The 12,747-nt window shown below is 34.6% G+C and overlaps 1 protein-coding gene and 1 long non-coding RNA gene across 2 annotated transcripts in view; one reads left to right on the forward strand and one right to left on the reverse strand.

Annotated features, from left to right (window-relative positions):
* The window catches only part of LOC126700387 (bidirectional sugar transporter SWEET1), a 143,327-nt gene that overhangs the window by 16,805 nt on the left and 113,775 nt on the right, over positions 1-12,747 (forward strand). The gene's annotated exons all lie outside the window — the stretch shown is intronic.
* Positions 1,299-8,533, reverse strand: LOC126700389 (uncharacterized). The gene is made up of 3 exons (XR_007647127.1): positions 8,362-8,533; positions 1,720-1,792; positions 1,299-1,441 (listed from the first exon to the last, which is right to left on the reverse strand). It is a non-coding gene; the product is annotated as an uncharacterized LOC126700389 (long non-coding RNA).

The raw sequence follows: 12,747 nt of genomic DNA on the forward strand, positions 1-12,747 counted from the left end.
TCGGACTACTAAATGTCCCCGGACATGGCCCATGGCCCAATATATACTCCTGGGCCCTTTGTCCCCACAATAGCCCCTCAAAATTTCCTTCTTTTACACTCCGAAAAACAAAGGGATTTTGATACTCCAATCCTAATTCTGCTCTTCCCTTACATCATTCCTGTCTATGTAGGTGTCTTTTCAACTACCTAGAAGCACGCTCTTGATGCTTTGGCATTCGGAACGCAACTGCAATTAATTCCTACGACTCCATGTTCCCCATGTTCTACGGTACGATGGGAATCAAATGGCTGGGAATTTTATGGGAATGCGAGTGGGAGTTTTCCCGCTTGCTCTTCTCTCTCATATATATATATATATATATATATATATATATATACTGCTAAAAAACTTTATCCATCTCACTTTTCGCATTCGAAATTCAAGAGCTAGTCTGAGGAGCATTTCCTCACTCTCGTAAGTAGTTCCCAATCATTTCTTCCTTCTTTCTTCACTTCGGTCCTTCTTGTCTTCCTTTTTATTCAATGTCTATTCTCTCCTCGGCCCACTTAGTTTCGTTTCGTCTACCTATTCACTTCCTTTCCCCTCTTAAATGGGTAGATTTGCCTACTTAGTAGACTTCCCCGAGGATATAGAGAGCTTTAAAGCTCAATACCGAATCCCACCATGAGTATCCATTAGTTACTGCAAACAGGGAGGGTGGCACACCAATAGGCAAGAGGGAGAAGTTGTGATCCCCATGATTGCTTTCATAGAGGGAGGGATAAGAATCCCTATGGGTAGAGTTACTAGGGATTACCTTATAGCTTATAGGCTTTCCCTTACTCAGTGCGCCCCCAATATGTTTAGGATCCTAGGGAGCGTAGATGCCCTCAATGAAAAGATGGGCTTGAGCCTCACCCACCACAATGTCAATTGGATTTACAACCATCACCATTTATTGGGGCAAGGGTATTATCTAAAAACTAGGTACCCTAAGGTTAGACTTATATCGTGCCTGCCCGATTCCAGCAAAGGCATGAACAAGGATTTACATGATTGTCTCCGGAGAATGGCACGATGGCCTCCATTGCCCGACAAGAGAAGGGACACCAGGTGGGGCTCCTGAGTCTAGGTCTTTTTGCTCTAATGATAACTCCCTCCTGATTTATGCTTAATTTCTTTGCGCTTTTGGTACGCTACTATATATGTAAAGTTCATGAAAATTCATTAACATATCTCAAGGTGCTAGATAAATAAGGTGATCAACATAAAAATAAAAATAAAAATAAAGAGATTTAAGAGTAGAGGAAAGAACAAACTTTATAAAGGCAGCTGTGTCTGGTTCACCATTTTCTTTATAAAATATTCGTGTTGCGTTGCTTTCTGAATGTTTATTTGACAATTCATGCTTTTGATTTGCATAGTCCAATTTTCTCTTCTGAATCCAAGGCTGAAAAATCTGCATCAATGTTTCCAAATGGAGATGCTGGCATTAGTATAGAAAAGGAGCAGGAAAAGTTTACGTCATATTCTACAATGGATGAAAAAGTTTGGCAATTGATTAATAAAAGATACTTCAATAGCTAGCAAATAAGAACCACTGGTAAATTCAAGTAATTAAACGACTACCTGATAGACTCCATAGGAAACCAATAAAGAAAATGAGACAATGACTGAAATCAATAAAGTATGGTGACTCTGAGATGTTTTTTTAAACGCTTGTGGTAGTAAGACTACCATGATTGGGATAACAGATATAACCATGATCCTTGCAGCATGGTGGTTTGGATATCAGTCTTGACAACTGACCCTACAAAATTGAAGAAACATGCATTATATTGTGAAACATATCATCCATACCACAAGCATACTCATTGGCAACTTATTTGTTACTAATATTTAGTATATATAGTTCCATTAAAGTGAAGAAATGAAAGTTGACTTTTTTAGTGTAAACTTTAGTTTTATATCGCTTTAAAAAAGATAACTAAACCATGGCATAGCCTTCGGTTTAAAGGACCAAGTTAAGCCAAATGTACATATTTATCTTCACCAATTCTGTGCCATATCTGTAAGACATGTTCAAAATTTTACTAGATTGGGAATATTTTATTCCTAACAATAGATTTATATATCATATATAATAGCAGAAGGTAATTGTTTTGTTCATGTATCATACAAATAACAAACTAGTGAACACGAGAGAATTCATAGATAAACTGTATGTAAATATTTATCACACTTATGGATAACTTTAAACATATTTCTCATTCCATTCTTTTTGGTAACTACTGATTACATTGAAAAGATGAAACAAGAAAACTCATGGAGTATAGGAAAATTGTGGTAACTACTGATAACAAAATAGTGTCTGTAGATTACTCTTGGGGTAGAGGAAAATTGTGGTAGGGAGTTTAATTAACATCATATGAGTATTGGAAAGAACATTGCTTTAGCATGATAAATAGCACTCTTAAGACAAAGGACCTATGATTTTCATTATGAATTTTTTTCCCTTCATGATTATGCTTCACCACTTTCCTGTAATGATTGGCTGTGTTAAGCAAGGTGTGATGATTTACTTCAAACAAATGTTTTACTAGCTATGTACATATACTAATTCTAGAGATGTCCTTTCAGTAGAGCAGTGTTTTGTTTTGCCTAAAACTTAGGGAGCAATAAAAGCTAGATTACCAACATTGTCAAAACCTAGTTAGATTTTTCAGAGTTTAAGGACCAGAAAAAAAAAAAAAAAAAAAAAAACCCCTAGGTTTTTAATCACGTAATATCAATTTTGTGATATGGACAACTGAGATTTAAGAATTGTCCAAATTGACCCCATCTCAATTTTGATAACTATAATTGTCATAAAATGGTTATGTGTTTTGCAAGTACTATTATAGTGGTTACGTACACACCATGTGGCCAATTTCTATTAGTTATAGTCAATGGAGGTGGAGAGGTCAATTTGACCATTCTAACACGGTTAATAATACAAAATTAATAACACATGGGTCAGTTCGAAAATGACCCAAACCCTAAGATTTTAAACACCATCCAAAACCCACTATAAAATGGAATTGATTTCAATCAAGTAATTAATTCTTACAAACTAAATCAATAGATCCTCACAAATAACACTCACATCCTTTGACAAACATAAATACACTTAAAACTCTTAAAAACACAAATTAACTCAAATCACATTCCACCCAAACAAACCCTCACTGTTTTTGAAAATTTGAAAAATAATTTTGTTATTCTTAGGTGTCAATTGGTAGCCGAGTTTACACAATAGTGATCTTCTTTGGGTTATCAATGGAAGGAAAGATAGAACCTTTGGTTTTAGTCTACTGAGTCCAAAAGAGTGCTTGTGTTGTTTTGACTAATGAGGTGTAAATCAAACTAGAATTCATGCAAGTACTAGTAGAGAGATAGAGAGACTGTAATACTATATACAGAGGGTTGGATTTAAGTTATACTTGGTGTAACTCTAAGCAATGTTATACCACTCAATGACTTGTTATTGAATTCATATTTTGAAAATCTCACTGTTGGATTATATGTTCTATATGTTCTTAACATACATGTCAATTTTCATGCCAATTTGATGTTATTTACCATTCGATCCATAAACTCATCTTTTATGCCTTATTTATGCAATTAGGTAAAATAGTAAAGAACACATTTCTTAGGGGGCAATGGTGGCTCCAGGATTTTTTTTGTAGGGGGGTCAGCAGTGATGAAGCTAGAAATTTATCATGGGGGCAAATAAAAAAAAAAATTAAAAAATTAAATTTTTTTTACATGTGCAACTTCCATATTATATACATTATACAATAATCTAAAATAGTATTCTAAATATAATTTAGTATAAATATTGATAAGAAAACAACCATTGAATGCATAAACAAATATAATCAAATAACTAATAATACATGTGGTTAGTCTCTTAGAGAATAGTAACTTATATAAGTTTTAACTTTTGAAGTGTATAACTTCTTAACCTTACATGTGGTCAGTTTCTTGAGATTGGAGCAAACACTAAAAGACTTTTTGGATTTTAAAATCTATAGAGCATTTATCAAATTACTTGATCAAATAGAGAGAAAAACTAAGAAAACATAGAAGGAAAAAAGAAAGATAGAGAGAATGAGGAAAGAATCATAGATTTAGATACAGACCTATTGGTTTTAACAATGGGTATTTTTTTGTTGATGAAGAGGAAAAAGTGCAAGAAAAAACAACTTTTTTCTAGTGTCAATGGAAAAATAAGCCAAAGTCTTGGATTTTTTTTTTTTTTTTTTTTTTAACGAATGAGAAAAAATTTGAAACATTTTTTTTCTTTCTTATAAAATTAAATATTTTAAGAGTAGTGCTATTAACATAACACTTTCACAATAAAACCTATGTGGGAAGTTGTTAAAGATAAGAAAAAAAGTGATGTTAGTTGTGGGTCCTAATAAAAACCAGTTACAATTTATCACTTAATCTTTATTGTTAAATTACCATGAAAATATTGTGAAATTAAAGTAGCATTAAGATGATCATATTCAAACTTATATTAGCTTAGTTTAAACAAAATTTATGGTCAAGAGGTTTAATATTATATATATATATATATATTATGGTCTGGTCAGGGGGTTCATTTGAACCCCTGGCCTTAAGGTAAAGCCACCCTTGTGGGGTTAATAATATATTTTCTTATTTATAATGGCTCTCTTAAAGAAAAGAAAAAAAATCTAGGTTAATAACATCCTATCAATATTTTGACCCATTAAAAGTGATGTTGACACTTCCTCAAGGATCGCAAAGAGAAGAAGAGTGAATATGGATTTATTGATTAGTGCCAAAATTGATCAAATCCATCCTTACGTAAGAAGTCTTTCCAAACATCTCTAAACTTCTCAAAAATATAGACTAGGTTTTGAAAATTTGGAGATTTTGTGTGATTGGGACGATCTTAAGCCAATTAAGTCTGTATAACTTCATTTTTTTTTTTATAAAAAAAAAATTTAAGGGAACATTTTGTAAGTAGGATTTGATATAGATATTAAATATGGTCAATGATTTGGAATAATTGTTCAATTATTAGGTTGTATTTTTGTTACGATGGATAGATATTTTTTAGTAAAAGATCCATAATAGTTATTTCCCTAAATGAGGAATAACAGTATCTTATTAAGGTCTGTAAGAGCTCTTTTTAACATATTTAATATCCTAGAAGACAAAAGACATAGTGTTATGAATTAGATCTAGAATATAATTTGTTGGGTTATAGATTGACCCTAGTTAATTAATTCAATTACCCAAATTGATTAATAAGTCAAATTACATGCAAATCAAGTGGTGGCACAATCAAATCACTAAACCAAAAAGAATGCAATTGAAATTAAGTTTGACATGGTGATTTGATCACGATGGGAAAAATCTTTGTAGACAACCCCCCCCCCCCCCTCTCCTCGGTTCAAGTCATCAATCCTGAAGAATCTACTAATGAAAAATCAAGCGGTTACAAGTATAAAGAATCTTACCCTAACCGAACTATCCCAAAATAACTACCTACCGTAGAACTTACTATCCTATACCAGTATCAACTCCAATAACCAATTGGACTTGTTTTTTTTGTAGAGACTTCTCCTTTACACGGATCCTAGAACATGACTAACATCACAACAACACAAAGTTCTTCAATTCACACCTGAAGATCTGGAAGAAGCTTGGTACAAAACCCCAAGGCGCATAAAAAGTCGCAACAACTCCTATAAACGTGTATCTATGTATGTCTTTTTGTGTGTATAATGGTGGCTATAAAATATATCTTTTATATGCTGTGGAACCCTAGTGCATGACTTAGGAAAGCCTAGTCATCATGAGCCAAAAACAAACCTTGGATTTTAAATTTCCCATGTTTCAATAGATCAAGAGGTGTCGAGCTAGGTATTGAAATTCGATAAATATTGATAAATCGACAGGTATTGAGCAAGTGTTGAGATATGCAGTTCTAGCTTTTCTTGTATTGTTCTTGAGTATTCTTTATGTCTCCAATAATACCACTTGTTGAACTCTAAATGATCTTCTTGAATGCATTAGAACCTAAGATTCCATTACAAGTAAAATGTATTTTGCCTAGGGATATGCCAATTACAAAGATGACACTTACATGATTCTTATTATGTTTTATTGTGTTGATATGTAAACTCTACACGAACTTGATGTTAGGATTAGTGCCCTTAAATCCTATTGTATGATGCTATGTATGATATTAAGTATGACATTATGTATGATATTAAGTATGACATTATGTATGACTTAATATTGTGATTAATAAATTTGTTTTATTATTATCTGAAATAATGGTAACATGAATATTCGAACATTATCATATAGTCCATGAGATGCATAGTATGTGATTTATGTGAAAAGTCACAGAAGATATAAATCACAAGTTTTTTATAAACTCAAAATTATAGTTCATAGTCAGTGATGAAATTGGGCATTTCATTTGCGAAGACTATAACATATCAACTAAGATGATTTGTCTTGAACATGGAAGTGGAGACTTCTAGTTGATATGTTGATATATTTTAAGAGTTAAGACATATTGAACTAGATCGCTGTGAGATTTATTATTCTCCTAACGACTGTCAAATGAACAATAAATCTCACGACTTTTATTTATATGAACTCTTAATCCTGAGAGAATAATGGACTTGATCATGAAGTGTAGGTTGCTTTAATATATCAGGAGTGAGATCTAAAGTAACGGTCAAAATCTCAGTATGTTGGGCAGCCACATTTAGTATTGATGGAACATATATTCTCAAGATAGAATTCATAGTCTCTTAACGGGATATAAAATATTCCCATGAGATAAATTTAATGGGTACGGTTATTCAGAGTATTAGACCTAACCACTTTAGTAAGAAATTACTAAAGTATATATTTATATAATTGGATTTCATAAATATATGATGAATAACTTAAAAAGATTAAACCGGGTACTCAATGATTAAGATGTAGTAATCTACAAAGTGGCAGTCTTCATTTATGACTTTGTATTACTACGAATATTTTATAAAGGGGTGCATGTACAATAAAGTCTGGGAATATAATTTATTAATAAGGCCTAAAGTGCAATTATATTTATATAGTGATATTAAATATAATTAATGGTAACTTTGGACTTATCAAGATTAGTTGATAGAAAAGCCCAAGGGCCATTAGAGTTAGTGCCTTATTTGTTCTCTTTTGGTCCCACTCTAAGCCACATACTAAAGCCCAATTGGAAAGGTCCAAAAGGCTAAGCCAATTAGATAATTAGTTGTAAGAGGAGAAACATACAGATTTTTTGGAACATACATGAAGTGGTGTATGTGAGTGTTGTACACTCTTTCATTCTCCTTTGAACAAACTCATAAAAATTTATTGAGAAACCACACTTCTTGGGCGTTAGTGGAATTAGAGTGAAGATTAAAGGTATTCTCAAGAACCTCCAATCTTTGGTTTTGAATTTCACCACACTAAGATACACTCTCCTGTTCTTATAATCTGAAACTTACATAGCACATGTTATCAATTGCGAATGAAGTAGATCCATTAATTTTCCGTTGCATATATGCATATTTCCATTACTTGAATCACTTGATAAGTTATTCTATTATTTTATACTCATTTGAGATCCGCTTACCTCATAGTTTATTGATTTCATTACTATCATTTATCGTTGTTTTGAAATGACAGTTTATAATTGATAATTCCTTCCTTGCAATTTGATTATTTCTACAAAATTTTATAGACTTACCTAGTTACCTTCTTTGTCTTGTTCAATGGTGTGTGACTTTCTACTTACTAGGTTGTGTAACTCACTATATTATTTCAAAAATTTTCAGATTAGTTGCTTGAGGTCGTAGTCATAACAGATTATTAGGATGCGATCGTTCTTGCTTTCAAGTGAGCTAATGTTAAGATTTCAAGCAAACATTTATGTCTGGAGAATTTCATGGTTTAACATTTCGATGAATAGGGATTAACAATTTTAGGGGTGGTACATTAGGTCTCAGCTCATAAATAGTACATCTAAGTTCTTGGTGAATGGAGTCTAAGACTCAGGTTACTCTGCAGAACTTTTGGCAGAAGCCATAGATGATAGAACTAGATCATTTTAGAAAATTTTGTTGAGAAGCTTGAAAATAGACACTAACAAGATTATATATTAGGCTACTATAATCAATTTAGTTAATTGCCAGGTATTGAAAACATGCTTGAACATTTTCTCTCAATTCATTGAAAACAAGCTGGCATATCCTCAAAGAAAACTTGCGTGCACGCCCACACACATTCATACACAGCCTTGCTATGTGAAGTATGAGAAAATACCACTAAAGCTAAAGCGTTTTGCATTTGTTGAATCTGCAGAATCTTCAAGGTCATGCCTGCTAAATAAAACAGAGGATCCCCAAAGTAATGTCAGAAGATTAACAGCTGTTCCAGCCAGCAAGCCGATTCCAATGGAGAGCTGACTTTGAGCAGTTTCCTTGGTCTCAGATAGTCCAGATGCTAAAAAAACATAAGAAAGTTCATTAGCATTAATGTATCTTCATTTATTGCAGACCACTATAACAGGTACTTAATAGTGGTAAGTGATTAAATTCACCTTTTTGAAACAACAAATTGATTTAAATAACAAGATTTAACATGAAAACAACCACAAATCTGAAGTTTCCAAGTGACTTGACTCAAGTTGTTTCTATGTTAAACAAATTCAGTCAAGGCAATTAACAAGTATTACCTATGTACCCCTACCCGATCTTCCAGATTTGGTATAGGAAATACCCATACCCTATACCCAAATCCTCTAATGGGTCGGGTAAAATCCGTGACTGCTGGGTGGGTACCCATCTCTTAACGGGTTGTTGCCAAATGGATGGAATTTGCCTCTTGTAGGAACATTAGTACGTCAAGATAAAATGTCTCTGGCTAAGGAACAAACGGATCTATAATCATTCACAAAAATCGAATTATAATAATGTTACAGTTAGACCTTAGAAATGACATTAACACATGGACTTTATGGTTTGGAAATTGGAACCGCACCCCTGGCCCTTTCTGACCTTTAATCTTTGAAGAATTAAAGAATTGAAGGACAATAATGCCCATACAAGCAATGTAGCACGCAGAAAGTGCTGGTTTCAAATAATTCCAACAAAGAATAAAAGCAAGTCAGACCTACCAAGGATGATAATAGCATTAGGAAGTGAGCTGAATATGGGCAAGGAGAGCCCACCAATGATGCCCGGACCAAGAATCTCAAGCAAAATCTCACTTCCATCAGTCAAATTCTTCGCAGCCCAGAAAATGCAATAAGCATATACAAGAATTAGAAAGCCATTTCCTAGGACAGCGTTGGTGCATGGCATAACACCATAGGTTTGCTCACAATCATCCGATGAAATCAAACGGTTATCATGAAATGTTGGCAGCTGAACGCGTTGAACTTCATAAGGAAACTTCCCTAAGGACTTAATGTTTGTGATAGGTTTACTCCAGCAGGGATAGGCTAGTGTAATAAGGAGGAAGAGTATGGCAAAGAGGACAAATCTAAGCTTCTTTGCCATTTTAAAGTTTGGAAAATGCTTCGTTAGTGTCGTAGTATGCAAGCAGGAAACAAATAAAGATAACAGAAAGACCTCTGAAGTCTGAAGGGTGAAAGTCAAGTTCAAGTCAACTATATATATATTTTTTACAATAAAATAATATATACATTATTTAAGAATATAAGCATCCTTTATTACCAAAATAAAATTACTTATTTATCTCATCTATTAATTATTTGGCGGGGTGGACTGAGGTCTGAGAACCATAAAGGCTGCAGCCGAGACATTTGTATTTAACATAGCACAAAAAGTGCTGGAGAAATCGGGATCCCTGGCTTTCCAAGAAGCTCGCTTGATATGGGGTGCTGAAAGTGATCTGGGAAGATTTGAAAAAACCCTCTCCACCGTCAAAGCTGTGTTGTTGGATGCAGAAGAGCAGCAGGTTCATAACCAGGAGCTGACCGTCTGGCTTGGGCAGCTCAAAGAAGTGTTTTATGATGCTCAAGATGTCCTTGGTGAATTTGAGTGTGAAGCACTGCGGAGGCAAGTGATGGAAATGCAGGGGAGCACCACCAGGAAGGTAAGCCGTTTCTTTTCTTCCTCTAATCCACTTGTATTTCGAACCAAGATGACTCACAAAGTCAAAGAAATCAGAGCACGTTTAGATGAGGTTGCAGCCGGTAGGGCTAAGTTTCATCTCTCTCCACGGTCGGATGATAGGCATGTGGTGCGTGGAAAGGAGATGAGTTACTCCTTTGTCCAGGCTTCAGATGTGATAGGAAGAGACCAAGACAAAGAAAAAATTGTGAAGCATCTAATGGATCCTAGTGATGGTCAATCCATCTCTGCTGTTCCTGTAGTTGGGATTGGAGGTCTTGGCAAGACTGCGTTAGCTAAACTGGTGTTTAATGATGAAAGAGTGATAGAGCATTTTGAGTTAAAGTGTTGGGTGTGCGTGTCTGACGAATTCGTTTTAAAACAACTACTGGTAAAAGTTATCAAATCAATAACCAGTGAAAATTGTAGCGATTTGGATGAAGAGCAGTTGCAAATGCTACTTCGAAATAATTTGGATGACAAGAAATTCTTGCTCGTCTTGGATGACGTATGGAACGAGGACAGGGGAAAATGGATTGAGTTGAGGAATTTGTTGATGGGGGGTGCCGATGGAAGTAAGATTCTTGTGACTTAAAGCAGCCCAACAATTGCTTCCATGATGGGCACCATGTCCCCATACAACTTGGAAGGTCTTTTACATCAAGAGTGTCTGTCCCTATTTATAAAATGGGCATTTGATGAAGGAAAAGAGAGGCAGCACACAAACCTTGTGGAAATTGGGGATGCGATTGTGAAAAAATGCAAAGGGGTTCCCTTGGCAGTGAAATCGTTAGGAATCCTACTATATTCAAAGCTTGATGAACGTGATTGGCGATTTGTAAGAGATAATGAAATGTGGAAATTGAACAGAAAAGAAGGGGATATTTTGCCAGTCTTGCAATTGAGTTACAATCAGATGCCATCTTATTTGAAACAATGTTTTGCTTTTCTTTCACTTTTTCCAAAAGATTATGAATTCAATACTTTTGATTTAATTCCATTTTGGATGGCAAATGGGCTTCTTCAATCACCAAATGAAAATCAAGAGGCGGAAGATATTGGCAACCAATATATAGATGAGCTCTATTCAAAATGTTTCCTTGAAGATTATATTGATATTGGTCATGTGCGAGAATTTAAAATACATTATCTTGCACATGACCTAGCACTATCATCAGCCCAAAGTGAGTGCTTAATTATTAATTGTTAGATCCAAAACATCTCTAAAAAGGTTTGGCATTTGTCATATACTGACAATACTTGGCAGAATGAAAATGTTTTAAAATGTTTACAAAAATCAAAGAGTTTATGAACCATTCTTTCTGGGGTGGAAGGAGTTGAACCTTCTACTAAACCCTATGTTGATTTATGTCTCTCAAAATTTAGATACCTGCGAGTTCTAGTGTTAAGTAACTCAAGTTTTGAGGTGTTACCCAGCTCCATTGGTACCATGAAGCATTTAAGGTTGTTGGATTTGAGAAACAATTGTAGAATTCAGAAACTCCCAAACTCCATTTGCAAGCTTCAAAATTTGCAAACTTTAGCTCTTTGTGGATGTGAAAAAATTAGAAGAATTACCAAAAGATATAAGATACCTGATCAGACTCAGAATTTTTTTGGTGACAACCAAAAAGAAGTCTCTACCTGGGTGCCCTAATTCCCTACAATTTTTGAGATTATCAAATTGTGGCAATCTAGAATCTTTAGTTGAAACGATGCAAGTCTGTACAAGCCTTCGGGTGTTGTTTATTGACAATTGTGGGGGTCTAAACTCTTTGCTTCCTACCCTAAAATTCCTTACCGCGTTAGAGGCTTTGCTTTTTGAGAATTGTGAAAAGCTTGATCTAACTGAAATGGAAGACAATCAAGATGATTTCCCAACGAACCTTTGAGCATTAGCCTTTGTTGGATTACCATAGTTGGTGGCTATTCCCGATTGGATTAAACGCTCTACAAAATCTTTACAAATCCTTTATATTGAGAGTTGTCCTAACTTGACAGCATTGCCAGAGTGGCTGGTGAATCTCGAATCGCTTAGACGACTTAAAATTAAGAATTGCCCCAAATTGTCTTCTCTATCAAAGGGGAAGCTTTGTCTCCCAACTCTAAGATCTTTCATAATTGCAGAATGTCCTGAATTAATTAGAAGATGCCAACCGGAAATCGGAGAGGATTGGCACATGATTGCTCATGCCTCAAAAATTTATCTTGACGACAAGCGGATTAAAAAAATTGATAATTAGGTATGGAGTAATCCCTCTCCCTCTCTTTTATTTGTTCTTTCTAGACATGGCAAAACGGGTCAGAATTTTCTGACCCAACCCGACCCGACTCGAAAAATAACCAACCCGAACCCGATTTCTTGACCCGAAGCAAAAACGGGTTGACCCGTGACCCGACCCGTGTTTTGTGCGGGTCAACCCGACCCGCGACCCGACCCAAACCCGAACCATTTTTTAAAACTTTTTTTTTTTTGGGGTAAAAAAAAATAGTGAAATTAAGATAATATTAGTTTAATTGTTTATTATGAGTTTTAAGGAAACAATTGATACATTTACATAACTGCATGCAA

The sequence above is a fragment of the Quercus robur genome, chromosome 9, assembly GCF_932294415.1.
Source record: "Quercus robur chromosome 9, dhQueRobu3.1, whole genome shotgun sequence".
NCBI classification, from domain to species: Eukaryota; Viridiplantae; Streptophyta; class Magnoliopsida; order Fagales; family Fagaceae; genus Quercus; species Quercus robur.